Source organism: Cupressus sempervirens, chromosome 3 (genome assembly GCF_028749045.1).
Source record: "Cupressus sempervirens isolate cs-2001-9-10 chromosome 3, ASM2874904v1, whole genome shotgun sequence".
Lineage (NCBI taxonomy): Eukaryota > Viridiplantae > Streptophyta > Pinopsida > Cupressales > Cupressaceae > Cupressus > Cupressus sempervirens.
This window is the reverse complement of record NC_143120.1, coordinates 124,059,511-124,086,699: the sequence shown is the minus strand read 5'-3', so window position 1 is coordinate 124,086,699 and position 27,189 is coordinate 124,059,511.

Below are 27,189 nucleotides of genomic sequence, written 5' to 3'. Positions count from 1 at the left end.
GAATGCCATGAGAAACCTCATATTCCTCTCAATGATTCCCCTCTAAAACCGCAATCCATATAAATTGCTAGAGAAAGGGATAAGATACCCAAGAATAGGGTTGTTTTGGAGCATTAGATTCCCATAGCTTCTAGGTGTTGAGATTGAAAGGTCATCCCTAATCTTAATTGAGACTTTATCTAGGTTACCTAAAATATCCTCTATTAAAATTTATCTATACATCCTAGCTATGATCTTTCTATTGTTAAAGATATGCATGACTCTCACAAAAAAACATTATATGAATATTAGGGTTGGCCAATAAATGGTCCTTGCAATTTAAAAATTGATCCCCAAGGTTGTTTAACATAGCACACCAAATAACCCTATTTTTCATAGTAGTGATTTGGAAAATACATTTCATAGTAACTCTAGTGTCAAAGGCCATCTGCCTATTGCTACTAACCAACTCAATGAGAGTCTCCATTATACAAAAAGAAGCAACACAATTGAAAACATATTTATCTCCATTATACAAAAAGAAGCAACACAATTGAAAACATATTTATCACCTTGGATATCCTTAAATAATTATTGAAATTTATCATCATGATTAATACTTTTTGGAGATATCCTCTTATATTATAGATTTAGAAGCATGCAAGATAAGTATGCTATCATCATTACACTAACATGAAATAAAGTTGAGAATTAATGTGAGATAAATGAGGATAAAGATGACCTAAAGGACCATAAAAGGACATGTTAAAATAAGCTAGATCAAGAACTATATTTATGTCATTCTTGAAATCCTAGCTCAAAAGTGCTTCTAGGAGAATGTTCATTGTCATTTGGATGAATTATTTAGGAAATATTTAGTAATCATTAGTATTTTTCCATTGTTGAATAATTGATTTTCTTAGCTAGTGGGTTACCTCTTCTAATAATATTATTATGAATACATTTTGATAAATTAATTATTATAGCTAGTGGATTACTCATGCTCAAAAAATTATTATTATTATAAATTATTAATTAATATATAATTAATTATTAATTATTAATTACTTTGTTGCTATCATGATCAATCAAACTTTATTTTGATCATGATTAATGGTAGCAACTATAGAAGTTTCGAGGATTCTAGACCTTTATATTCTTAAACAATTTGCATTGACGCATTGTTTGTTCATTAAGCATCTAGTTTCTATTCAAATAGAAGCAAATATCTACACTTTTTAGACTCTAGGGACTAGAGAAGTGGTGTTTCTTGGTCCTATTATCCTTGAGCGTTGGAATCAAATTCTAAATCTGATGGGAGATTTTGTGAGAAGAGGTATCATTAAAATCTTTGGAGAAATTTTTTTTTGATTATAGCTATACTCATCGATCTAATGGTGAACTTGTTGGGTGCTTTATTTCCTATTTGGTCATGGTAGGTATTAACAAAGAGGAAATAGTAGTGATGTGTTGAAATATTTTTTATGAGAATACCCTTAGAGGTCTTGAGCATGTTGTGTATGCATCAATGAAAAATGAATGCTCATCTATTAGAAGTTTATATGAATGTTGATGTAGGTAGCTTGATTGGTATAACAAATATTACATGGAGTCTAATCATGACTTTCAAGGATAAACTATCTTTGACATTCATTGACTGGAGATTAAGTGCAATATTCATTTTTTGTTGCTAATTTTTTGTTGATACAAATGGTTGATAAAGATTCGCTCCTATATTATCTTGAGGCAGAGGGGTATATTGTCCCACAAGCTCTCAAGAATATTGATATGAACAATATTCCAATTCATTTGTATAACTCCTTTGTCAAGTGTAGCATTGGAAAAGATACAACCAAAAGTAATTCTATTGAGATTCCAATGGATATGAAAGATAATTCAGATGATGAATTATTTTGCGTAAAACATAAATAATCTACATGGGATGAATATAGAAGTAGTCTTGTTTAGACATAGACAAGTAAATCCCTTTAACTCTAAATTTTGCATATAGTATCTGGGTACAAATGTTTAAAATCCATCAAAATGTAGACTTTATTTCCATTTCAAGATATATAAGGAAGACTATAAAATTATTGGCTATTTTATTTTATGGTTAGATTGTATATTAAATAATACTCACAAGTTTTTGTGAATAAAGTTTATATTTCTTAGTTTAACATATATAGATATATTTGAATTAATTATATACACACACACACACACACACACACACACACACACACATATAACTAAATATATATGTGCATGTAGTTTTGTATCATTTTTTAAAAGATTGCACAAAGGATTTAAGTTTGTCATATTCTTACTTATATAGATATCCATATAAATAATAGATAGATATATTGTTTAGTGAACAAATATACGCTCTAATGAATTTAATAATGTAAACTAAATGAGATGAATTCATTAAATAACCATTTACTCACTAAACCATTCAATACAAGAGAAAGAGGGGATTCCAAACACAACTCTCAATATAAGCCAAGTTAGATTAGCAATACCCAAGTAAGACAAAGGGATGCAATTTTAAATTCAAATTATATCAAGGAAGTATGCAAGAAATTTCTCTTTTGTGAAATTTTAATTAACTCTAAGATGCATAATGTGAATATTAATTTGAACCAATTAATTTAATGACAAGAGTAAAATGGATCTAGGCACTAATTGTATGTAATCAACCCAATTGAGATATAGAAATAGGTATATGCCAAGATTAAAAAAAAGGATGAAGAACTTACCTTAAAATGTGCAATATAAGATGCATTTTCACTTTTAAAATCATAGATCTAAAAATCTAATTGTAATTCTGACCACAGATCTGCGATCAAGATAGAAAACCCATAAATCTTATTTTTTCACACCTCTACGAATTGACCTAAAGAAAAGTATCTAGATGCTTCACATGATGATGGACATGTTCTAGGGAACTTTAGCAAAGATGACCCAGGTTCTCCAGAAAGCTCCTAACAAGTAGTTCTCAAATTTGTAGCTGTAATTATGATATCCTACTCCTACATATAAGAAAAATTGGTTTGTTTGTTGGGAAAGAGCTTTCCTTGGTCAATCCATATATTAATAAAAATACCTTAAATTAAGATGAAATATAAATCATAAAAGGAAGGAAGATAAATGTAAATATTCTGAATCTACAACGTATTCATCTTTTCAAGATCTAAAACTTTCAATAAAAAAGGGGTTTTGTTTGTTGATGGGGGGTTGTCTTAGTCAAACCCCAATTTAGGAATAAACCTTACATTGAAATAATTAAATAGAAGATATGTAAATTAAATGTAAAAATTCACCTTACAATAGTAGGATCTATTGAATCAAATGCAATGAGGTCTCTTTACCAATTGAATTAGATCAAGAATGTAGATGAATGGTTTTCCTACCTTAGACTACCATCTGTTGAAAATAAAAGAAGAGTAACTATGAGGGGAGGGGTGAATCAGTTACTACAAAAATAAACCCTAGATCCCTTAGATGTTAGTACAAAAATAAACTCTGAAAACTAAACTCTGATGTTTCTCGGTAAACACACTGAAAATGTTGTAATTCGGTAAATATTGAGAATGCTTGACAAACACTTAACTTGAAAATATTAAGATGTTATCTGTGAGTACTTTACTATTTTAACTTAGTTGCAAACACATAATAGAAATAACATGAAGACATTTGACACCAAGATATAACATGGAATCCCAATTTGGGAAAAACCACCAATTGCAACTAATTACTATTTTTCACTCTTTTGAAGTGAGCCCTATTATGAGCCAACCCTGTTAGAAGTTACAAAACACACTATAAGGTGTGACCCTATTATAAGATTTATCACCCTAGTAGGAGTGGCCTTGTTAGAGGTCTTTAGACACTTCAATAGAAATGCCACCTTGTTAGAGGATTTACAAATAGATGTTAAGCCAACTCTATTAAGAGATTTAGATCACTGCTACAATGGTTAGAGAGTAACAATGACATGACATGATTCTTGATGCAACTAAGTTGCTGATTATAGATCTCAATTCTAGCTTGTATACTTAATCCTTCTTGATTGAATATGTCTTTTCAACTTCTCAAGGATATTCTACGTACTTATCCTTCTTGATTTGTTTCCTTTTAGCATCATTAAATATTCAATTATCTTCCATGCACTTACACACTTCTAATCCTCAACTCGACCTTATATTTATATCTTTCATATTGTCAAGTTGGCTAAAATTCAACTTAGAATAATTAATATTCATCTTCTTAGTTGACTATAACCAATAAATAAATCAATTAAATTCAATATGTCAAAATAAGAAAATCCTTCATTAGCCGACCCTTCTCGGTAGACACTAACTTAGAAATGATTTTCCTATATTAACCAAGTGAACTTGGTTAACACTACATATTCACAAAGTTCCTTTGGTAACAAAGTGAGCTTGGTTAACATTGGTTCCATCCAACATTTCCTTCATTAACTGAGTGAGCTCAGTTAACACTCATCTTTCGTATACTTTCATTTGGCACCCAAGTGAACTTGGTAGATATTGCCTTCTGAAGTAAAAAAACTCTGGAACACTCAGCAGCCATATAAAACTATCTTCATTGCCCCAGTGAGCTCGATATATATTGACTAATAATGATATGAAATTTTGTGTAACACCAAAGACAATACACAATTAATCGATTATTTCAACAATCTTCCTCTTTGGCATTGATGACAACACAACATGTCATAATACAATGAAAATTTTGGAGCAAGAATAAAGTAAGGAACATATCCTTAGTTTCATTCTAATTCTTATCCATGAGAACTCCCTCTATCAGTGTGAACTCTTTCTATCTTCAATTTCTCCCTTTGTTAGAAAATGTGTATCTGCTAGAACTTCTACCAAGTTAATTCTCTCTCTTTGAAAACTCTTTCAATTTCTATGAGATATGACAACAAACTTCTCCACAAAATTTCTATGAGATATGATAGCAAACTTCTCCCTCTTTGACATCTCATGCCAAAGACAATAATTGGTTAATATCAATGTACCTCAAGTATTGGTTCATTTGCAATATGCCCTTGTCAATATTGCACCAACTGATTGATCTTCAATAATGCTTTGGTTGATGCATCACTAAACTTCATTTAGTGAGCTTTAGATAGGGGAATGACCCCTACCTTATCTTTTAGATACACAAATGCATCCTTAGGTAATGACTTGGTGAATATGTCTATAATTGCTCTTTTGTATTTACATATTCCAACTTTGACTTCTTTATCTTGAACCAATTCTCTCAAGAAATGATATTTTATAGCAATGTGTTTTGTTTTGGTATGCATCACTGGGTTCTTTGATATATTGATTGTACTAGTGTTATCATAGTATATAACTACTAGATCCTTGTTCTCTACCTTCATACCTACCATAAGTTGTTTGAACCAAACAATATTAGAACAATTGACTACTGCTGCCACATATTTTGCCTCGACTATGGATTGAGAGATACAATTTTGTTTCCTGCTTGTCCAAGACACTAGTCTTTTACCTAGAAAGAATGCTCTGCCACTATTGCTTTTTCTATCATCAATACTTCTTGCCCAATCAACATGTGTGAATACTTTTAAATTCAAATTGCCTCCTATTTTGTACCATAAACCATATTCTTTAGTACCTTTTAGATATCTCATGATTCTTTTAACTACCATCATGTGATTTTCTTTGGGATTTGCTAAGAATCTTGCCACCATTTCGATTGCTAATGCAATATCAGGCCTTGTGTGCACTACATACTATACTTTTACAATCATTGATCTATATGTGGTCTAATCTACCTCTTTGGAATCATCATTTTTGGAAAGTTTATGTCCAGTAGACATAGGGGTTCCAATTGGTCTTGAGTATTTCATTCCAAATTTCTTTATTATATCCTTGATGTATTTAGATTGAGTAATGTAGATACCATCTTTCTTTTGTTGAGTCTATAATCCAACAAAGAATTTTATCTTTCCAAACATATACATCTCAAATTATTTACTCATTTCTTCTAAAAATGCCTTGCACAAGTCATCATTTCCTATAAATAAAGTATCACCAACAAACATTTCTACCAACACAATCTTTTTCTCTAGTCCTTTGATATTTAGACTGCTATTATCATTAGCTCTTTGAAAACTAATCTGTATCAAGTAGTAATGAAATTTTTCATACCAAGCTTTAGGAGCTTGCTTGAGACCATATAATGCCTTATGTAATTTGTAGACCATGTCATTTTTGCTAGGACCTACAAAACCTTTAGGTTGCTCAATTTAGACTTCCTCATCAAGAATTCCATTCAAGAATGTAGATTTTACATCCATTTGGTAAACTTTAAATCCTCTGTGATCTGCATATGCTAGTAAAGTTCTATCACCTTCTAATCTTACAACATGAGCAAAAGTTTTGCCATAATCAATACCTTCTTCTCGAGAATAAAATTTACATACCAACCTTGCTTTATTTCTAGAAACTATTCCATCTTCAATCAGCTTGTTTCTAAATGCCCACTTTGTCCCAATTACATTTTTATCCTTGGGTCTAGGAACAAGAGTCCAAGTTTTGTTCTTCTCTATTTGTTCTATTTCTTCATTCATTGCTTCAATCCAACTTTCATTTTCTAAAGAATCTATAATATTTCTAGGTTCAAATTCAACAAGTAAACAAGTACCTTTCAATTTGCTTCTTGTCATTGTTCCATCTGATTTGTCTCCAATGATCTAATTAGGTGCATGATGCCTTCTAACATATCTTGATAACATAGGTTCTTTGGATTTGGAATGAGTTTTACTAATTTCATCGTGAACTTTAGTATCAAGCTTGGGTCCCATTGTTTGTGACTTGGATCCATCAGACTCGATTTTCTCTAGCTCGATAGCCTCTGACTATGACTTGGGTCCTTTAGATTGTGACTCGGATTGCAATATTTACAACTTGGTAGCTGTTGGAGATTTTGGGGACTCAGGAGGTGAAACCTCCTTTATTTTAGAGGGATTTGGTAGGATATAAGGTTCATAGTAAACAAATCTTCTATAATCGTCAGGCTCTTTGCTGCTTTCTTCTTCACTCTTTTCTACAAACTCATCAATTCTCACATGTGCACTTTCTATGATTTTATGAGTAGACAAATTCAAACATTTGTATGCTCTACTTCTCCAAGAATATCCTAGGAATATGCCTTCATCACCTTTGACATCAAGTTTTCCTTTCCTAGATTCCTTCAAGATGTAAAATTTGCTACCAAATACTTTAAAGTAACTTACATTAGGTTTGTAGGCATACCATAGTTCACAAGGAGTTTGATTTGAGTCTTTCTTTAGCTGCACTCTATTCAAGGTATGAACTGCAATGCTGATTGCTTCCTTCCAGTATTTGATTGCACCATTCTTTTCTATCATCAATGTTCTTGTACAATCCATGATGGATATGTTCCTTTTTTTGGCTATACCATTCTGTTGAGGTGTACCAAGATTTGATACTTGTCTTTTAATTCCTTTTTCAATGCAGAATTCATTGAATTCATTGGAGATGAATTCACCACCTCTGTCTAATATCAAACATTTTAACTTCTTTCCAGATTCTTTTTCTACTCTTGTCAAATACCACTTGAATTTTTGAAAAGCTTCTGATTTTTCTTTTAGATACATTATAGTCATCATTCTAGAATAGTCATCAACAAAAGGAATGGAAATTTTTCTCCACTATAACACTCTATTCCAATAGGTCCACATAAGTCTGTATGCACAAGTTGTAGGACTTCTTCAGAATGATAGTTCTTGGTTTTGAAACTAGTTTTCTCATCTTACCAATTTGATAATTTTTGCATAGACCCATATCAGGTTTCCTCAAGTTAGATGCCTCTTACTCTTCTGTGTTTGCTTATCTTGAGTAGGTTATCAATGTTTACATGACATAATCTTTTGTACCATAACTGACTTTATTCTATTTGAGAAATCAAACATGAGCTTTCATTGAGATCAAGATATAATAGGTTACCTTTTGTTTGTTTGCCAGATCCAACCAGATTTCCTTTTCCATCAAGTAGTTTGGCTTTCCAATTCATAAATTCTACCTTGAATTCAATGTTATTCAACTATGCCATACTCAGTAGATTATATTTTAGTCCTTCAACCCAGTAAGCATTATCACATATAAGTTCATTAGTTAATGAAATACATCCTTTTCCTTTTATGACACAAGTTTCATTATTTCCAAAGCTCACACTACCACCATCATAATATGCTATGTGTTCAAAATTTTATTTATCTCCAATCATATGGTGTGAGCAACCACTATCAATAATCCATGTATCATTTTTGCTAACATGAGAGATAAGTGCTATTTCATCTCTTTCATTATTAGATTCATCTTTTACAACAATATATATCATTTCATCTTCACTATTATCAGAATCTTTATCCATAAAACATGATTTCTTACCTTTGTCTTTGTAGTTCTTGAATTCCTTCTTGCCTTTGTACTTATTACTTTTCTTTTCATCATTTTTATCTCTATTTGGACAATCTAGCAGCAATGTGACCAAATTATTCACAAAAACGACATATTAGAGGAATCTTACCTTTGCACTTTCCTTTGCCTTTGGAATATTTTATTGCAAGTAGGGCTTCAACAACTTCAAGATCACTATCAGAACTTTCTTTTGTTTCTCCTTCACTTCTTGATTGATTGGCCTCTGATTTCTTACTCTTTTTCTTGAGTGAAAGCTTGGCTTCAAATGTAGACTCAATACCTTTGGAACTAGGAACATAGTTATCATAAAAATCCAACTCAAAAAATGCCAATCTTCCAACTAGAGCATCCAAAGTTATTTTGCAATTTGGATCACATCTCATCTCTTGACTAGTAGACACTCTAATTGCATAAATAGGAAGAAGATTTTTGAGTACCTTGCTTACATTATTTTTTCATCAATGTCTCCTCTAGATGCTTTGGTTGTGCTCACACTTGCTTATATTCTTTCCACATATTTTGCAATGTTTTCATCTTCTCTCATTTTCATTTGATCAAATTATCATCTGAGAATTTTTACTTTAGCTCTTCTTACATTGTCATATCCTCCATAGATGTATTTTAGTTTGATCCACATTGCATGAGCTATAGTTCATGCTTTTACTTCATCAAATTCAACATAACTAAGAGTAGAATGCAATATCAATCATTATGATATGATTTTTCTTTTCAAAAATATCTTCAATTGATAATGTTCTAGTAGGAGTCTTCTATTCACTATCAGGATACTTACAACTTGAATCACTGATAGTTGCTACATGTAACCTCATAAGTTCTTGCCATGCTGCAAAGTTGTCTCAGTTCAACCTGGGAATCTCTCTTCTATAAGACATCCTAATTTTTAACTTAGGTCCTTGAAACCTTCTTTACAACAACAAAAGCTCTGATAAAATTTTTTGGAAATAAAAGAGGAGTAACTGAGAGGGGAGGGATGAATCAAATACTACAAAAATAAATCTCAGATCCCTTAGCTGTCAATGCAAAAATAAACTCTGAAAATTGAACTTTGTTGTTGCATGGTAAACACATTGAAAATGCTGTAATATGATAAATACTAAGAATGCTTGGCAAACACTTAACATGAAAATCTTAAGATGTTACCTATGATTACTTTACTATTTTAAATTACTTACAAACACATAAAATAAATAGCATGAACACATTTGACACCAAGATTTAACATGGAAACCCAATTAGGGAAAAACTACCAATTGCAACTAGTTACTATTTTTCAAACTTTTGAAGTGAGCCCTATTAGGAGCTAACCCTATTAAAGGTTACAAAATACACTGTTAGCTGTGACCCTATTAGAAGATTTAATCACCCTATTAGGAGTGGCCTTGTTAGAGGTCTTTAGACACTTCAATAGAAATGTCACCTTGTTAGAGGATTTACAAATAACTATTAAGCCAACTCTGTTAAAAGATTTAGATCACTGTTGCAATGGTTAGTGAGTAATAATGACATAAACTAATTCTTGATGCAACTAAATTGCTGATTATAGATCTCAATTTTGGCATGTATACTTGATCCTTCCTAATCAAATATGTCCTTTCAGCTTCTCGAGGATATTTTGCTTATCCTTCTTGATTTGCTTCCTCTTAGCATCATTAAATCTTTAATTATCTTCCATGCACTCACACACTTCTAATCCTTAACTTGACCTTATATTTATATCTTTCATATTGTCAAGTCGGCTAGAATACAACTTAGAATAATTAATATTCATCTTCCTAGTCAGCTAGAACCAATAGATAAATCAATTGAACTCAATATGGCAAAACAAGAAATCCTTCATTAGCCAACTTTTCTTGGTAGACACTAACTCAGAAATGATTTTCCTATGTTAACCAAGTGAACTCGATCAACACTACATATTTGCAAAGTTCCTTTGGTAACTGAGTGAGCTTGGTTAACATTGGTTCCATCCAACATTTCCTTCATTAATCGAGTGAGCTCGGTTAACACGCATCTTTTGCAGACTTTCCTTTGGTGCCGAGTGAACTCAATAGATATTTCCTTCTGAACTAAAAAAACTCTAGAATGCTCAGTAGCCACAAAAAACTGTCTTCAATGCCCGAGTGAGCTCATTATACACTAATTGATAATGATATGACATTTTGTGTAACATCAAAGATAATACACAATTAATCAATTGTTTCAACAAGAATCAACACACATTGTCTGAGTCTAGGGGGATAAGAAAAATATTAGCTTACTACTTTTTATATACGAACCGGGGGTATTTTACCAGTTTGAACTCATTCTCCAATGGGGACATGTATTTCCCAAAGAATAGAACTCTCCAAAAGCACACCTAGAGTTGTTGAGGATGGTCTTGCTAATGAATTTTAGTACACATGTCACTTAATTAACATAGAGATTTTAAAAGTACAAGAAAGCAAATGAGCTCATGGAATTGCTGTACATAAGTACTCCTAGAAACACACCAATCACTTATTCTTTCCAAATTGAATTTTAAAGTTTTTTTATCTAAAACAAAAGACACACATGATTAGGATATAATGCTTATTCTCCAAAGCAAAATGCGTACATGCTTAATAAATTCAATGGTCAACTTAATAAATCAAACATGGAAAGATTGAAAGAGAAGGGAATGCAATTTTTTTTCTTTAACCATTCAATAATTGTGCATTCATTTTAAAACCAAAATGAAGTGTACAATTTGCAATGTTCTTTAAAACCTTATGCATTCAAGATGGTGTGATTTATTTTAAGCCCATATATAAATATTCTTTGGCTTTTTCATTTTCCCTTAGTTATTCAAGATTACATGAGACAAGAGCATAAATTATTAATTTTAAAGCTACCAAACAAAATGTGAGTTCAATTTTTTCTAAGATAATTTAAATGCCATCAAACAAAAATACCCTATACAATGAACAAATGTGTTAGAAATTAGAACAACGGGTTCTCATAGGTCAAGATGTGTTCCTATAGTCCTTGGTTTACATTTACATAGCTTTGGGAGTTGTGCCATAAACTAGTAAAATAAAATAGTGAAAAATAAAAATAGACACCTGTGGACAATTTTACCACATAGTGTTCCCACAAGGGCTTGTTCCCATAGGAAGACTAGAGTGATCTTGCAGTGTCAACCTGTGTTCTCACAGAGTCAACTTGCATTCCCGCGGAGGTAGGATTGAGAAGGACTAATAGAAGTCATGAAGATAAGAAGAAGCATGTACTATATTTGATTAAATACTTGATCTTTGTTCCTTCAGGTTTATATAGGTTTTCTTGCAATCACAAGATTATAGATGCTATATGATTTTTGATTGTTGTATTGGTGTTGTCTAACTTGCTTCCTGCATGTTTAACCTGCAAAAAACAAAAAGAACTTGCAATAACACTAAAACACAAATGTTGGATTCATTAGTTTGTTTGTAAAACTAATAGTAAGCCAATGTAAGATGAAGGACTAACTTGTGAAGTGGTGTCCCACCAAGTGTGCCAAAATGTATGCAAGAGAGAGTAGTGTGCTAAGAATATGAAGAATAAACTAAGCATTCAAAAAATAGGATCTAAAAAAATAAATATGATAAACCAAAAGGAAATCCAACAATATGAATGAATACCTATGAATCTTTGTGTAGCCTCCTTAATGCTTTAATATGGTCGATTGATCATGGAAATATGCTCAATGGTGTGCTCAAACTTAAAAAATGGGTGAAAGTGGCGATGAATGTATAAAAAATTGGAGAATACTAATAGCACTTTGACAATATTTAGCTCTCAAAATAGTATAATAAATTTACTAAAAAGGTAGAAGATTTGTTAAGGATCAAGGGTTCAATTTATAGGCAATTGAGTGAGGAGTAGATAAAAATTCCTAATGGATAGTTAATTGAGTGAGGTGTGGAATAGACTTCTATGTTTAGAGGTGGATGGAGGAGATGTGGAAGGAGAGTGGACTTGGGCTCTAAGTTAGGGAGACTAAATTGTGCCTTGATCTGTGCAAGTGACTTGGAAAGGGATTTTAGACATGGATAAGGGAGTGATGTGTCTCAGTTAAGGTGGGTGAGGTGACTTAGTTGACTTGATGATTTGGCTGGTGGGTAGATTTGTTACAAAGAGGTTGGCAAAGGAGTTTAATTAAATAAATAAATAATTTAATTAAAAGGGGAATTATTGGTGCATGAGTTGGGTTTGGCTAACTGTAGTTTCAGAGGGTGTGTTTGTGGTTGGAGGGATTTGATTAATTTAATTAATTCAATAGAGAGGTGTTTATGGATTAAATTAAATGGGTTATAAATTTTTTTATTTTAATAGAGGAAGGGAGATTTGATTAATAAATTAGATTATTGGTATACATAAAGAATGATGAGAAAACTAAGTGCGAAAGGTAGAGCGCAAAGCTCCGTAGGTCACTGATAACATTCCATAACTTAGGATAGTTATTTCTATGATATTTCTGCTCCTTAGGATGATCCATCTACTTTGTGAGTTTCCATGTCTTTTTATGGCTGAAATAAGGATTTCATTCCCACTAGAAACTCATTTTCTACTTTGGAAAGGGTTTTTCTTGCTTCAATGGAGGGCCCAAGGGTTGTTTTCATGGCCAAATGTAAAAATAATTCCAATTAGATCCATCACCCTTCTGAGAGGAGAAGAATGGAGGAAAATGTTTTTTGTGCCTATACTTTTGCTCCAAGTGAAGATAGGGCTGGCCACAAGATTCAAAGATGGCTAGAAATAAGAATTTGTAGGTGCTTTCAACATGAATCCCGTCGGTAGCAATGGGAACAAATTTTGTTCCACTAAGGAAGGGATTGGTCAATAAAAATTTTGAATCTTTTTTTACAATTAGGGGCTAATGCTAACTCTAAACCTCATGTGGATAATCCCCAAAACTAGATTTGCAATAGGGTAGACCCCCTAGTGGCAATCACAACCCATACTAAAGATAAGGATCTCCAAAATCTAACCATCAGTAACAAAAACATGAAAAAATTGATGGAAACAATGTGAATCTCAGGGTTTGTTTACAAAATAGAGTGGTTTGAGCCCCATCCCCACTAAATTCTTTGTTTTTATGATCACGGTGTTGGGAGACTAGGTAAATATTACTGATCTCTCTAATAACACAATCTTTATTTATTGTTAAATAAAATAACTTAGAGATAAATTGTTTAATGAAACTCACTCTTTCTGGAAGGCCAACACGTTAAATTTTTAGAATGGAGATCTAATTCTAACAATCATAATTTCAATAATAAAAAAATAATGAAATGGGTTGCTTTCAAAAATTTGTTTGTGGAGCTCCTCCACAAGATTATTTTACGACAAATTTGGGACTCTTTGGGAGGTCTTAGAGGCACAGAAGAAAATTTAAAAAATGATGTGGATGTCAAATATTGGTTGAACTCAATATGAATGATTCCTCTCTTAAATCCCTTAGAATCATAAAAAATTAGTTTGTTTATTATTTTAATCTAGAAATTTCCTTGGATTCCTATGAGGGTCATTTTTATAGCTACCAAGCAACCATAATAATAATAGTTTTGAAGTTATTTTTCACAAGATTAATTTGTCCAAAAAATATTGGTTAAAGATTAGGAGCTCCTCTCCAAGGCCGATCTCTCCCACTATCCCCTCACTTAGTAGAAAATAAACTTTTGAGGGAGCCCTAAATGTATCTTTGCCATCTCTTTCTCACCTATGTAAAGGTCATAATTCAAATTTCTATTCTTCTCTAAACCCTTTGCGAGGATTCTCTATTATTAAGGGGAAGAATCTTTTTATTGATAGAGTAAGGTCATCTCTTCCTAGGAGAGAGGATAAAAACATAGGGATCCAAAATAAGGATAATATCCTAGCCTCTGACCCTATAAGCACTTTTGAGCAATCTCTAAAACAACCTGCTAACATGGGGGATCATATTGATAGTACTCAAGTAGATGGATATCGTATCTCCCATTCAAGAGAAGGATCCTCACACTCTAATATAGGGAGTCCTATCTCAAAAGGGTAAGTAGAGAAGAAAAATATGCCTTATGTGAAAGATTTACTTAGGGCATAATTAATACCTTTACAAAAGATGCTGTCAAAGATGGCTTAGACTATCAAAAGTAGGTTCTCATTGATTAATTGGTCACCCTAGGAGGCGAAGGCTACTCTATGGAAGATCATCATGTTGAGCTAGTAGAAATGGAAGAATTAGAAAAATTAAGAGCATTGAACAAACATATGCATCCTTAGCCTCTCCTAACTTATAAAGAATTTCTAGAAAAAGGGGAAGGAATTTTAGAAATGCTTTAGATTAACTAAGAGGTAGGGTGAATCAGTTATTCAGGGTCCAAATGTCCAATTCAAACTTTTCACCAAAAATGTGCCCATCAAACTATTTATTCATCCAAGCTTAAACTTTCCTATTCAGCAAGTTACTATAAATCAACATGCAAGCATAACACACAAAAAGATCAACACATAACATAGTGATTTACATGGAAACCCAATTTGGGAAAAACCACCAGTAACATCCTACTAAATTCTCACTCTTCTAAAGTGATACCTTGTGAAAGGCCTACCCTATTAAAGGCTATAACACACTGTTAAATGTGACCTTGTTAGAGGATTTATCCACCTTGTTAGAAGTGAGCTTGGTTAGAGGACTTTAGAACATTCACTTGGAATGCCACCTTGTTCAAGGATTTACAAATGGCTATTAAACTAGCCTAAGTCCATAGGATTTTACCTTAATTGATACAATTGCTAGAGAGTAACAATAAGGGGTTTTGACTTGATTACAATTCACAACTTATCTTGCAAATCTCATATCACTATTCAACTCATAACACTTTACCTGGCTTTCAATCTTTTGCAGTTCTGACAGCTTGTCCTCCTTTCGAGCTTTGTCTCCTTGAGTTTTCATCCTCAATGCACCAGTGCAATCATCTCTCTTTGACTACTTATCAAAGTAGAGTCTCTGTGCTTTGTACTTCCTTCTCCTAGATGCCTTCTTCTTGATACCCTTCAACCACTTTTCAATTTTGCACACCAGTAACTCTTGCTTCTTGGTCTGTGACTACTTAAATAGAAGTCTAGAATTGCTTTTCCCACTTGATTCTTTCCTCCTTTGATTTTGGTTCGAATGGGTTAGGTAGGATTCATTGAATCTAACCCACATTTTTTTTCCTCTAGAAACATCTTGAAGAATCCTCTTGAATTCGCTCAAAAATGGTTTACATAGAATTCTGTACCACTAGCTCATTTTCCTTATCCTCCAACTGGTTCACAAAATTCAAGGAAACAACTCTATCAGCTCAGATCTAGCAAATCTTTGACTTTTCCAATAATGTAGTAGCTCAACACTATTAAAATTCTAGTGCTCGACACATACTGTGCTACTCGGCATCAACTATGTTTTTACTTCACTCAGCACCTGAAGTTCACTCGGCACCTACTGAGATTTTTTGACACTTTGTTCCTTCTATATCACTTGGCACTTGAAATTCACTCGACACCTGAAGTTCACTTAGTACACACTAGATTTTACATTTGCTCAACTCCAACTTAGAATTTGCTTGGCTCAAACTAACTTGCTCGACACCCACTAATGAACTTAGTTTAAGCTTTGTATTCAACCTTGTTACAACTTATACTTCTAATGTTTTTAAGTGTGGCTCACCTCTGTATCTTTGCGTATGTTATCAATACATCATTTAACCATTGTCTTAGTTGATCCTTTCACTTTATTATAAAGTCATAACTCAACCTTTCTCTTAGGTGCTTTTGTTACATCTTGTTGATTAAATCCTCTTCATCAATCAAGTAAGTGATGGTACTTGGATCTTATAAGCAATTGTCATTCCTACAAATAGTAGGTTTGACATCAATGAAAAAACAATGATTGAAAACATTCTTTATCAATCAACTTCCTTCTTTTCAACAATCTCCCTCTTTGATCTTCAATAATGATCTTTTCAATTAGATTTCCAACAAAGAAATCCTTGAATGAACTAAAATCTTAGGCAGAAAAAGCTAAAGGGAAACAAAAATGAACTAATCCCTTTGAAGCAATGAATGGGAAGAGCCTTCTCAAGGTGACATGTTATTCCTATCTTGGAATCTTAGGGGCCTTAATGCCCCTAACAAACAACACCTTCTCAAATGTTGTCTTAATAAATATAAACCTAACATTGCTATTATACAAGAAACTAAAATGAACTCATTAGAAGTAGTGAAATTTAACAAGAAATTAGGATTTAGATGTATATGGGGATTCCCAACTAAAGGTTCCTTAGGAGGCTTGAACTTCATTTAGAACCCTTGCAACATTGGCACCTCCCGTATTCATGCATAAAAGAACTAGATGTTGGCCCAAGTTAATGATCTCAATACTATTTGATTTTCCCACTCTTTAATGTTAGAGTAAAACGTTAATTTAATTTAATTTATTAAATTTTCTTTATTCCCTTCTTAAGATTTCACTTTAAGCACCTTTTGCATTGTCATTTAATAATTAATTAGTAATTACTAAACCCCTCTTACATTTTAGGTTACCCTTTTTGGGTTTTGATCTCCTTCTATAAGGATAGATCATTTGTAATTATCTCGTATCTTTTTCATTTTTGAGAATACAATTTGTATATTTTCAGAGAAAACCCTCTCCTCTTCTTCTCTTTTTCTTCTCTATGATAGGTTTTTACATGCAGATATTCAAGGGCTTTGTGGATTTGTATTTTGTATTACTCAAATCCTTTATGGTATTAGAGCTTGATATGCTGCAACTTGTTCGTTATTGGAGAAAAAGGAGAATGAGGGTTTGACATAATAGATCTAGATTTTTTTGGGTATTTCTTATGAAAATAGGAGGGTCTCTAATTTTTGGAGCACTTTGAGGCCAACGAGACCTCACAGATGGATTCAGAAAGTGTCAAAACCCCTATTTTCATATAAAGTTTGTTAATTTTGGACAATGTTGATCCGGGAGGCAAATTTTTTTCACAGTAGGGCTGTATGACCTTTGCATGCAATCCAAGAAGGAAAAAAAATTTAAAATTACAAAAAAATTCATCTTTTGGCTACTGTAGTTAAAAAAACTGGCTAGTGGTCACCAAAATTGCTAGCAGTCCTAGTAATCACTAGCCATCGGCTAGCCTCCTTTGCTAGTAGAGACACCATGGCTTCACTTCTGTGCCACTCTGCTTGGCTACACTCCACCTCCACTACCTAGATGTCACTCTGTCATTGATCATCGGTAGTGAGTTTTTTAAAATTTTATTATTATTATTTTTATTAAAAAATAATAATTTTGTATATCTTATGAGGGCTATGTTGGTTTTTTCATGATATCTCAAGCATACAAGAGTATTTTCTCATTTTGAAAGAAGTGCCAAAAAGTTGGTTTTGAGATGGAGACGACGGATCAGGTATTTTTGGGATTTTTTTCCAGTTTGGTACCTTTTTTGGTGCTTGAAATTTGTTGATGACTTGTATCTTCCAGAGGGCATAACTTCTTCGTTATAGCTCCATTTTTAATTTTGATAAAAGTGTCAAAAATATCTTCTTGAGCACTTTTTAGATTCTCTGTTATTTAACCAATATTTTGTACTAGGCATTTGTGATTCATATCTAAAGCTATTTTTCTCTTTTCTTGTTTACATATTCTTTCAGTTAGCTAGGGTTTAGTTTATTGCATTGTGGGGGGCATTTTTATATTATTTTCTATTATTATATAAGCATATCAAAAAATTAAAAAACCCCCTATAAAATAATGGTCAAGACCTCTTCTTCTCTAGAACTTCTGACCCTTCATAATTACCACATTGGAAGACCTTGATGACTCAACTTCTCCAGTCAAAAGGGTTCTTCTCCAGTCAAAAGGGTTATGATCATGTTTAGACATCATGTAACCTATTTTTTAGAGGCTTTATGAGATCATGCAACATCAAAACAAAATGGATGAGGCAATCAAATTGATTGCATTATAGGTATCAAATATTCTACTCTTTCATTTGGACAGGTGCAATACTCCTCTAGCAATGTGGACCAAGCTTCATGGCTTGTTTGGTAGTGTGAATGAGTTTAGGGAACTTTAGATAGAGGTAGATCTTACCTCAATTGTGTTGGATTCCTTTCTGACTATTGATGAATTCTTGATAAAGTTTAATCAACAAAGATCCATGTTACAAGGTTGTGGAAAGATGAAGATTGATGTTGAGTGCATCTATTTTATTCTCTCTAAGCTTTGAGGGAATTTTTAGATATTTTCTTCCACCTTCTATTCCACCAAAGATACTTTGGGATAAATTTTCTATGCCTACTTTTGAGGTCTTTTGTGATTGCTTGACTAGAGAGAAGTCAAAGCTTAAAAGTTGGATACTATGATTGGTTCTAAGATGAAGGCATTGGTAGCTTAGACATCTACAAGAAAGTCAAAGTAGAAACCAAAGCACAAGTCAAATTTAGTAGGTAGTGAGAGTTCCTCCAAGCCTTCTATCAAATTAGATGCTTGAAAGGCCTCTCAGAAGGGTAATTCTTCTAACTCTGGTGAGTCTTCCTCCAAGACTAAGAAGTACATATGTGAACCTTGTAGCTTTTGTGGCAAGGAAGGACATCTAGTTTTTAGGTGTTGGAAACATCTTGAGGCATTAGAGGAGGCCATGCAACATTCTAGTATTGCTTCTTCAAAGTCTCCACCCCCACCTACAGGGAAAGGACATGCTCTTTCTACACAAGCATTGTCATCTACAACTTCTTGGATTTTTGATTTTAGAGCTTCCCATCATATGAAACACTCACCTAATTTGGTCACCTCACTTGCTTAGAGCGTTACTAAATAGATTGTAGTTGTTGATTCTTCTCAACTTTTAGTCACAAGTTTAGGTACTATCTCTTTAGAAGGTGGTTCACTACAGGATGTTCTCTTGGTTTTGGCAATTTCTATGAACCCTCTATTTATCTTTTAGGTTTGTCATTCAGGCTCTGGAAAGACAACTATGTTCTCACCACATGATGTGGTTATTCAAGACCTTCATGATCCTAACTTGGTTATTGCTATAGGGAGTGTTTATTTTCAGTGTCACTTATATTAGTTCGATGGCTTTGAGAGTTCTAATTCTATAGGTGTTTCTCTGATTTCTCATGCAGACACAATGAGAAAGCTTTGGAATGAGTATTTTGTCCATGTGAACTATAGATATCTACAACTGATGAGTACACAAAAGCTAGTGATTGGGTTGTCTTAGATCTCTTGTAGTGACGATGTGTGCCAAGGTTGTGCACTTGGAAAACATCACAAAGATCATTTTTTGATAGGTAGATCCACATGTGATAAGGAACCATTGGAGTTGACACATAGTGATCTTGTGTCATTTCCCACTCCATCTTTTTTAGGTGCTTGATATGTGCTCACCTTCATAGATGACTTCTCTAGATGCATATGGGTGTACTTTCTAAAGTGCAAGTTTGATGTCTTTGATTCCTTTCAAATATTTAAGACATTTGTGGAGAAGCAGTCTAGTCTTTCTGTTAGGTGTATACACACTAAAAATGGGGGGAATATGTGAATTAGTCTTTCAAAATTTTTTGCACTAAGCATGGTTTACAACATCAGTTCTCTATTCCCTATAAACCTAAGTAGAATGGGGTTGCAGAGAGAAAGAACAAGACATTACAGGAGATGGCTAATTATATGATTCAGTCTAGATTTATGAGTTCTTCATTCTAGGCTGAAGCTATCAATTATGAAAACTATATTTAGAATTAGATGCCTCATAAGGTATTGCAACACATGATTCTTGAGGAGGCTTGGACTCATGTCAAGCTTGATGTTTTACTTTTTGCATTTTTGGTAGTGAGGCTTGGGCATTTATTCTAGATGCTCAATGGAAAGCCATGGATAAGAAGAGTTGACCACTCATTTTTTTTGGCTACCATGAGGATGTAAAGGTATATAGGTTGTTTGATCTTGATTCCAAAGATGTTTTATTTTAGTGAGATGTTCAGTTTGATGAGCGTTATCCTGCAATGGATCTTGCACCTCTAGCTTCTTCCTCACTATGTAGTACTTCTTCTACTCCTCTACAAGATTACACATCCTTTGAGGAAGATATAGATATTTATCCCCATTTACTACCTCCACTAAATGTTCCTCAATTTCCCAAGTGGTCTTGTGATACTATTGATGCAGCTAGACCTTTGGCAGGTGATCCTACAGATACTCATCATTTCATGCTCAGACTGCTAGTAGTGGCCTTTTGAGTCATGCCATTTTAGATGATCCTTAAAATTTTTCATAGTTTATAGGAAACTTAGAGTGGGATAGGGCTATGGATGAGGAGTACTCTTCTTTGATGAAGAACCACACATGGGATCTTTATCATCTTCTAAAACGAAGAAAGTTGGTTTAGTGTTGTTGGGTGTATCGTAACAACTATACCTATAGATGGTTCTATTGATACGTACAAGGCATGTATTGTTGCAAAGATTTTTTCATAGGGTGAGGGTATTAATTACTCTGAGACCTTTTCCCTAGTTGTCAAGATGAATTCTATTTTCCTTGTACTCTCTCTAGCAAGTTCACAGGGATGGACAATTTATCAAATGGATGTGAAGAGTTCTTTTTTGCATGGAGACCTTCATGAGAAGATCTATATGGAGTAGCCTCATGGTTTTGTGTAGGACTCTTCATTAGTATGAAAAATTTGGAGGTTTTTGTATGGTCTCAAATAGGTCCCCAGGGCTTGGTATGAGAAGATGGACTCCTTCTTGCTTTCTTCACAGTTCACTTGGTGTCATTCCGACCCTACATTTTACATTTAGTGTCATGGAACTGACTTACTAATACTTGTGCTTTATGTTTATGACCTCATCATCATAGGAAGTTCAATCACCATGATAGAAAGTGTTCAAAAAGCATTGAGAGAGTAGTTTGAGATGATAGGCCTTGGACTTCTGCGCTATTTTTTGGGCCAATAGGTTGTTCAGTCTTTAGAGGGGATATCCATACTCTAGTAGAAGTATGCTCTTGATATGCTTCAAAGATTTAGCATGCTTGATTACAAGCCTAATCCCACACATTTTTAGTTAGGTAATGTTTAATCTACCACTTGCTCTACTCCTACAATGGATTCCACTCTATACAAACAACTTTTGGCTAGTTTCTTGTATCTGACACACACACATCTTGATATTTGCTTTGTGGTTGGTCTTGTCTCTCGATTCTCCCATGATATACATGAGAGTCATTGGAAAGCTTCCAAATGTATCTTGAGGTATATTAGAGGTACAACATGCTATGAAATTTACTACACATTAGGGGATCCTCACATTGCTAGTTTTATAGATTCTGATTGGGCTGGTGATATTGATGATCACAAGTGTACTTCTAGTTTTGTATTTTGTCTTGGTTTTGGTCCTATCACATGGTCTTGCAAGATGAAAGATACTCACACATTATCCTCGAGGGTAGCTATATTGGCTAGTCAGGAGGTTTTGTGGCTTTGATAGTTGATGAGAAAGTTTGGATTTTCTCCTAATAGTCCCACCTTTCTGTAATGTGACAATTAGAGTGCTATACACATTTCATGTAACCCAATTGAGCATTATCAGACCAAGCACATTGAGCTTCACATGCACTTCATCAAGAATCTCATTTAGGATGGAGCCTTGAGCTTGGAGTACATTCCTACTGTTGAAAAGGTTGTAGACATCTTCACTAAACCTTTTGCATCCCTAGGGCATCTTCAGCTACTTTCTATGCTTGGGGTGAAGGAAGTTGTCCTTGGAGGGTCTCACTGATGAGTCCTTCCTTCCTTCTTTTTCTACTATCTCTTTTTGGATTAGAGCCTTTCCCACTGGGTTTTCTCTATTTCTACATTTCATAGAGATTTGGTTGTGAATGGGTACCTTATTAGGCCTTGTTGCCAGGACCCAAGTTTTCTGTTAGCATTGCATTGTAGTTTCCTTGCTCTTTCTACATTGTTTGTAGTTGCATTGTTTCTCATCTTAAGGGGGGGTATTAGAGTAAAGTGTTAATTTAATTTCATTTATTAAATTCTCATTATTCCCTTCTTAAGGTTTCACTTTATGCACCTTTGCATTCTCATTTAATAATAATTAGTAATTATTAAATCCCTTTTACCTTTTAGGTTACCCCTTTTGGGTTTCGATCTCCTTCGATAAGGATAGATCATTTGTAATTATCTTACATCTTTTTCATTTATGAGAATACAATTTGCATATTTTTAGAGAAAACCCTCACCTCTTCTTGTCTTTTTCTTCGCTACAATAGGTTTTTACATGTAGATATTCAAAGGTTTTGTGGATTTATATTGCATATTGCTCAAATCCTTCATTTAATTTGGATGGCCATGTCTTAACTCTAGATAAAAGGAAGGCATGACAAGAATTAAGAACTTGTCTTTATGCCCTTAGTCAATTTTGTACCTTAGGAGATGATTTTAATGGTATCACCTCACCCTCATAAAACAAAGGAAGATTGTTAAAATTGCCTCAAACTTCCTTTAGATTATAATCATTGGATCAACTCTAATTCTTTGTTGGAAGTTTCCTCAATAGAAAACTCCATCACCTAGAATAACATAAGGCAAGGTTTCTATGAAACAACATAAAAATTAGATGGATTCTTCTCCTAGGGTAACTTCCTGGATCAAATTTCTTATCTCAAATATGAAACCCTACCTTTCTCAGGTTGAGATCATTTCCTTGTTCTCCTTAATATTTTTATGGGAGAATCCCCACCTAGAAATCTATTCAAATTTAAGAAAATGTGGTTCCTCAAACCCTCTCTTCTACCCCTTTTGGAGATTTGGTGAGAGAAGAAAAAGTCTTAGGTTCCAAAATGTATAAACTAAAATTAGAAGATATTATGGTCAAGGATGAAGTTTTCTAGAGACAAAAATCTAGAGATTTTTGGCTCAAAGTAGTAGATAAGAACACACATTTTTCATAATAGTACAAGGCTTCATAGAGCATAGAATAAGGTTACCAGGATCTAAAATGAGATAGGATTGATCTTAGGAAACCCCTCAAAGGTGTTAGAGGAGGCTTCCTCCTTTTTTGAGAAAATTCTTTGCGATAATTCCTCATCTTCAAGTCAGAAAGAATTCATTAATAATATTCCTATTTAACTATCCTAGAGTAGAACAAAGCACTCTTGGAAAAAATTACTAAGAAGGAAGTAGAAAAAAATTCTTAAATAGATGACTTTGGATAAATCTCCTTGGTTAAATTACTTTACAACTAGTTTTTAAAACAAATGTTGGCATTTATTAGGAGATGAAGTTATAGAGGCTTTGGAAAGAGTCCACAATTTAGGCGAATTCCTAAGGGAAATTAATCCTACTTTCCTAGCTTGAATACCTAAACAAGAATCTCCTAAAATCTTTAAAGACTATACACCAATAGCTCTCTAGATTTATTTGTACAAATTGCTAACAACAAATTTAGCAAGCAAGCTTTAGAATATTCTTCCACCTCTCACTAATAAGGAAAAAACTAGTTTCACTCTTGGCAGATCTATTTAAGATGTAGTGGTAATAGCTTAGGAAATTATGGATTCTCTACAAATATCCCCAAAATGCTTATAAAATTGGATATTATTAAAGAATATGATAAAGTAAATTGGTGTTTTCTTTGCAAATGTCTTCAAGCTTATGCCTTTACTAAACAATGGATCAACTTAATTTTTGAATGCATCCTCACCCCTAGATTTTTGGTTCTAGTAAATGGAACCCTAGAAGGATTCTTTGCTTCATCAAGAGGACTAAGGAAAGGGGATTCTCTATCCCCATTCTTTTTTATCCTTATGTCTAAAGCCCTAGGAAGAGCATTCCAAATAATTTTCTCTAACAATCTACTTAAAGGCATTCAACTAGAAAGGGAGGAGGATCCCACTACCCATCAACAATTTGTAGATGACACAATGTTGTATGGTGAAGCAAGCATCTTAGAAGCCAAAACCATAAAAATGTTGATCAAATAAGTAAGATTGACAAATGAGTGTCAACACACTTAACCATCTTCACTATACATGCCAAGTATACAATGGAAGCCAAGTCAGAACTCTAACACATGCCGAGTTATAGATAGTGCTCAGTAGATCAAAAGATAGTATGTGCTGAGCAAAGTAGAAGTCTAATGTATGCCAAGCATTGCAAAGTTAATAGGAGTCAAGTGATTTATAAATCAGTAGAAGTCGAGCAATGCTGGAAAACTAATAGGAGCTGAGTAACTAGGAAACACAGTGGATGCTGAGCAATCTAGACTAGATGGTGCCAAGCATTAGTATTACTTCATGTGTCGAGAAATGCAGGATCAACATGAAAGTTTGTGAAATCACAAGCCAAGATGTAAAATAGTTATGCATGACTCATGATAGGATAAAAGGATAAGATCAAATCCTCTCAACCACCTATGAAATCTTCATGCAGCCAATGAAAAAATTGGAGACTGCATGCAGCCAATGGGTGAATTTTTAGGATTTGAGCAAGAACACTTGAACCAAGGATGCATAATGAACTACTAATCCATATAAGGGAGTCTTGATGCCATTGAACAGAGAGTTAAAAAGAAGAAGGAAAAGTAGAGCCTATTATTAAGGTCATTGCAGAACATTTGGTGTCAAAGATTTAGTGGAAAGGACGAAATTTACACATCTAGTTGATTAGAAAAAAATAAGGAACACAATTAGCAGATCAGATCTAGCAGAGATCAATTATAGAAGAGCAAATCAAGAGCCTAAGATCAACATTAGAGATTGCATTAAATCAGGTATATTAGTCTAATACTCTCTCACAATTGTATTAGGAATTTGGAAATCCTATTGACTTAGGTGGGTTTAACAGCCTTATGTAAATCATTTAATAGGGTGACACTTCATGTAAAGTGTTTTTAAATCCTTTCAATAGGTCACATTTGACAGTGTGTAAAGCCTTTAATAGGGCAGGCCTTTAACATGGCAAACCATCAGAAGTGGTTGAAATCAATTGCTGCAGTAATTTTGTGGGTATCATCCCCACCCCAGTTTTACCTTCTTATTCCTAGAGGGTTTTTGGGTCACCAAAATCTCAAGTGTTATGTGGTGATGCATGTTTGCTTCTCATGATTTTTTAATGTTTATATGCATGCATGTTAATTTTAGTTATATGTTATTAAGGATTTAAAACAAGAGAAAAGGCCAATACTTCTGATTCACCCCCTCTCTCAGAAGAACTCTTCCCATTAAGACATTCCAAAAATTGGTATCAGAGCCAAATTCTCTTAAGAAGAAGCTTAATAGCTTGGAGGAAAATATCTGAAGATGGAATTCTTCAAACTTGGGAAGATCATTGAGAACCAGGTGATAGGTGTGCATCTCGCTCTACACAAGGTAGACGAAGCTAGAGAGGAATTAAGAAAATCCTTAAAAAGAAGGAAGGAAATAGCTATAGCCAAAAATGATATTCACTACAAGGAAATTGACATCACACAAGTATTTGTCAAAGGAGATTCCAACAAATTTGATACAACAATAGCAGAACTGATGGAGAAAAATAGAGTTCAAGTAGGAGAGATAAGAATTCTTAAGATGGAGGATGAATCACAGGCCATGATGCTATGTGAAATAACTGAGCAAAAGAAAAGAGTAGTTGAGGATAGAATCATGATGGAAGATGACAAAAGAAATCTTGCAAATAGACTTTAAGAAAAATGTATTGAATTAACAAGGATCTCAAACATGTAGATGGATACACTTGACCAACTGATGAATCTTCATCATGAACTCAATATGAAAGATATTGAGATCTCTACTTTGAGGATGTAGAATGAACAACTGTAGAATGAATTGAAGAGAGAAACAAAAATATTAGAGAATCTCAACAAGTCAAGTGAAGCTATCAAGTACTTTGAACAGTTACTGAAATTCCCAATATCAGCCTATGATACATCAGGACTTGGATACACCAGCACTAAAGTTGGTGAATCATCAAAGAGTATTGAGCAAAGGAGTGATAAAGGTAAGGATCCTAAACCCACTTTTCATTACTATAATAAAAAGGGGCATATTGCTAATGTTTGTAGGAGTAGAAGGATCAATTAGCCAAACACACCCAAACGCAAGGGTTACTGTCACAAGTGCAACATGCAAGGTCACATGACACAAGACTGTAGGTCTAAAGTCACAAGGACACAAAGATTTGATGGACACTACCATAATTGCAAGAAGTATGGATATAGAGCCTTTGAGTGTAGATCAAAGCCTATGTGAACACCAAATCAACATGTAAGGAGGGACAACTATGTACACCATTACAATTGGGACTACAATACAAGGAAAAGCTGTCACTATTGTCAAGAGTATGGACATATACCCCAAAATTGCATCAGAACACATTTCAAGGGGAACTATAAAAGATGGTTGAACCAAACTACTTGCTTCAGTTCTTGAAAACTAGACATGTCAGTAGGAATTTTCCAACAAAGGCCAAGGAACCCAAAATTGAAGTAAATAAAGGCAACGAAAAAGTTGAGAAGGCACACATCAGAACAGATGTAAAGAAGACATGGCAGAAAAGAGATGGACCAAGTACATCCAATGAAAGGGTCACTTCACCCAAGAGGTTAAGTGATCATATCTCATTCAACTAATCACAAGATGAGCCTATGGGGCTGATACATC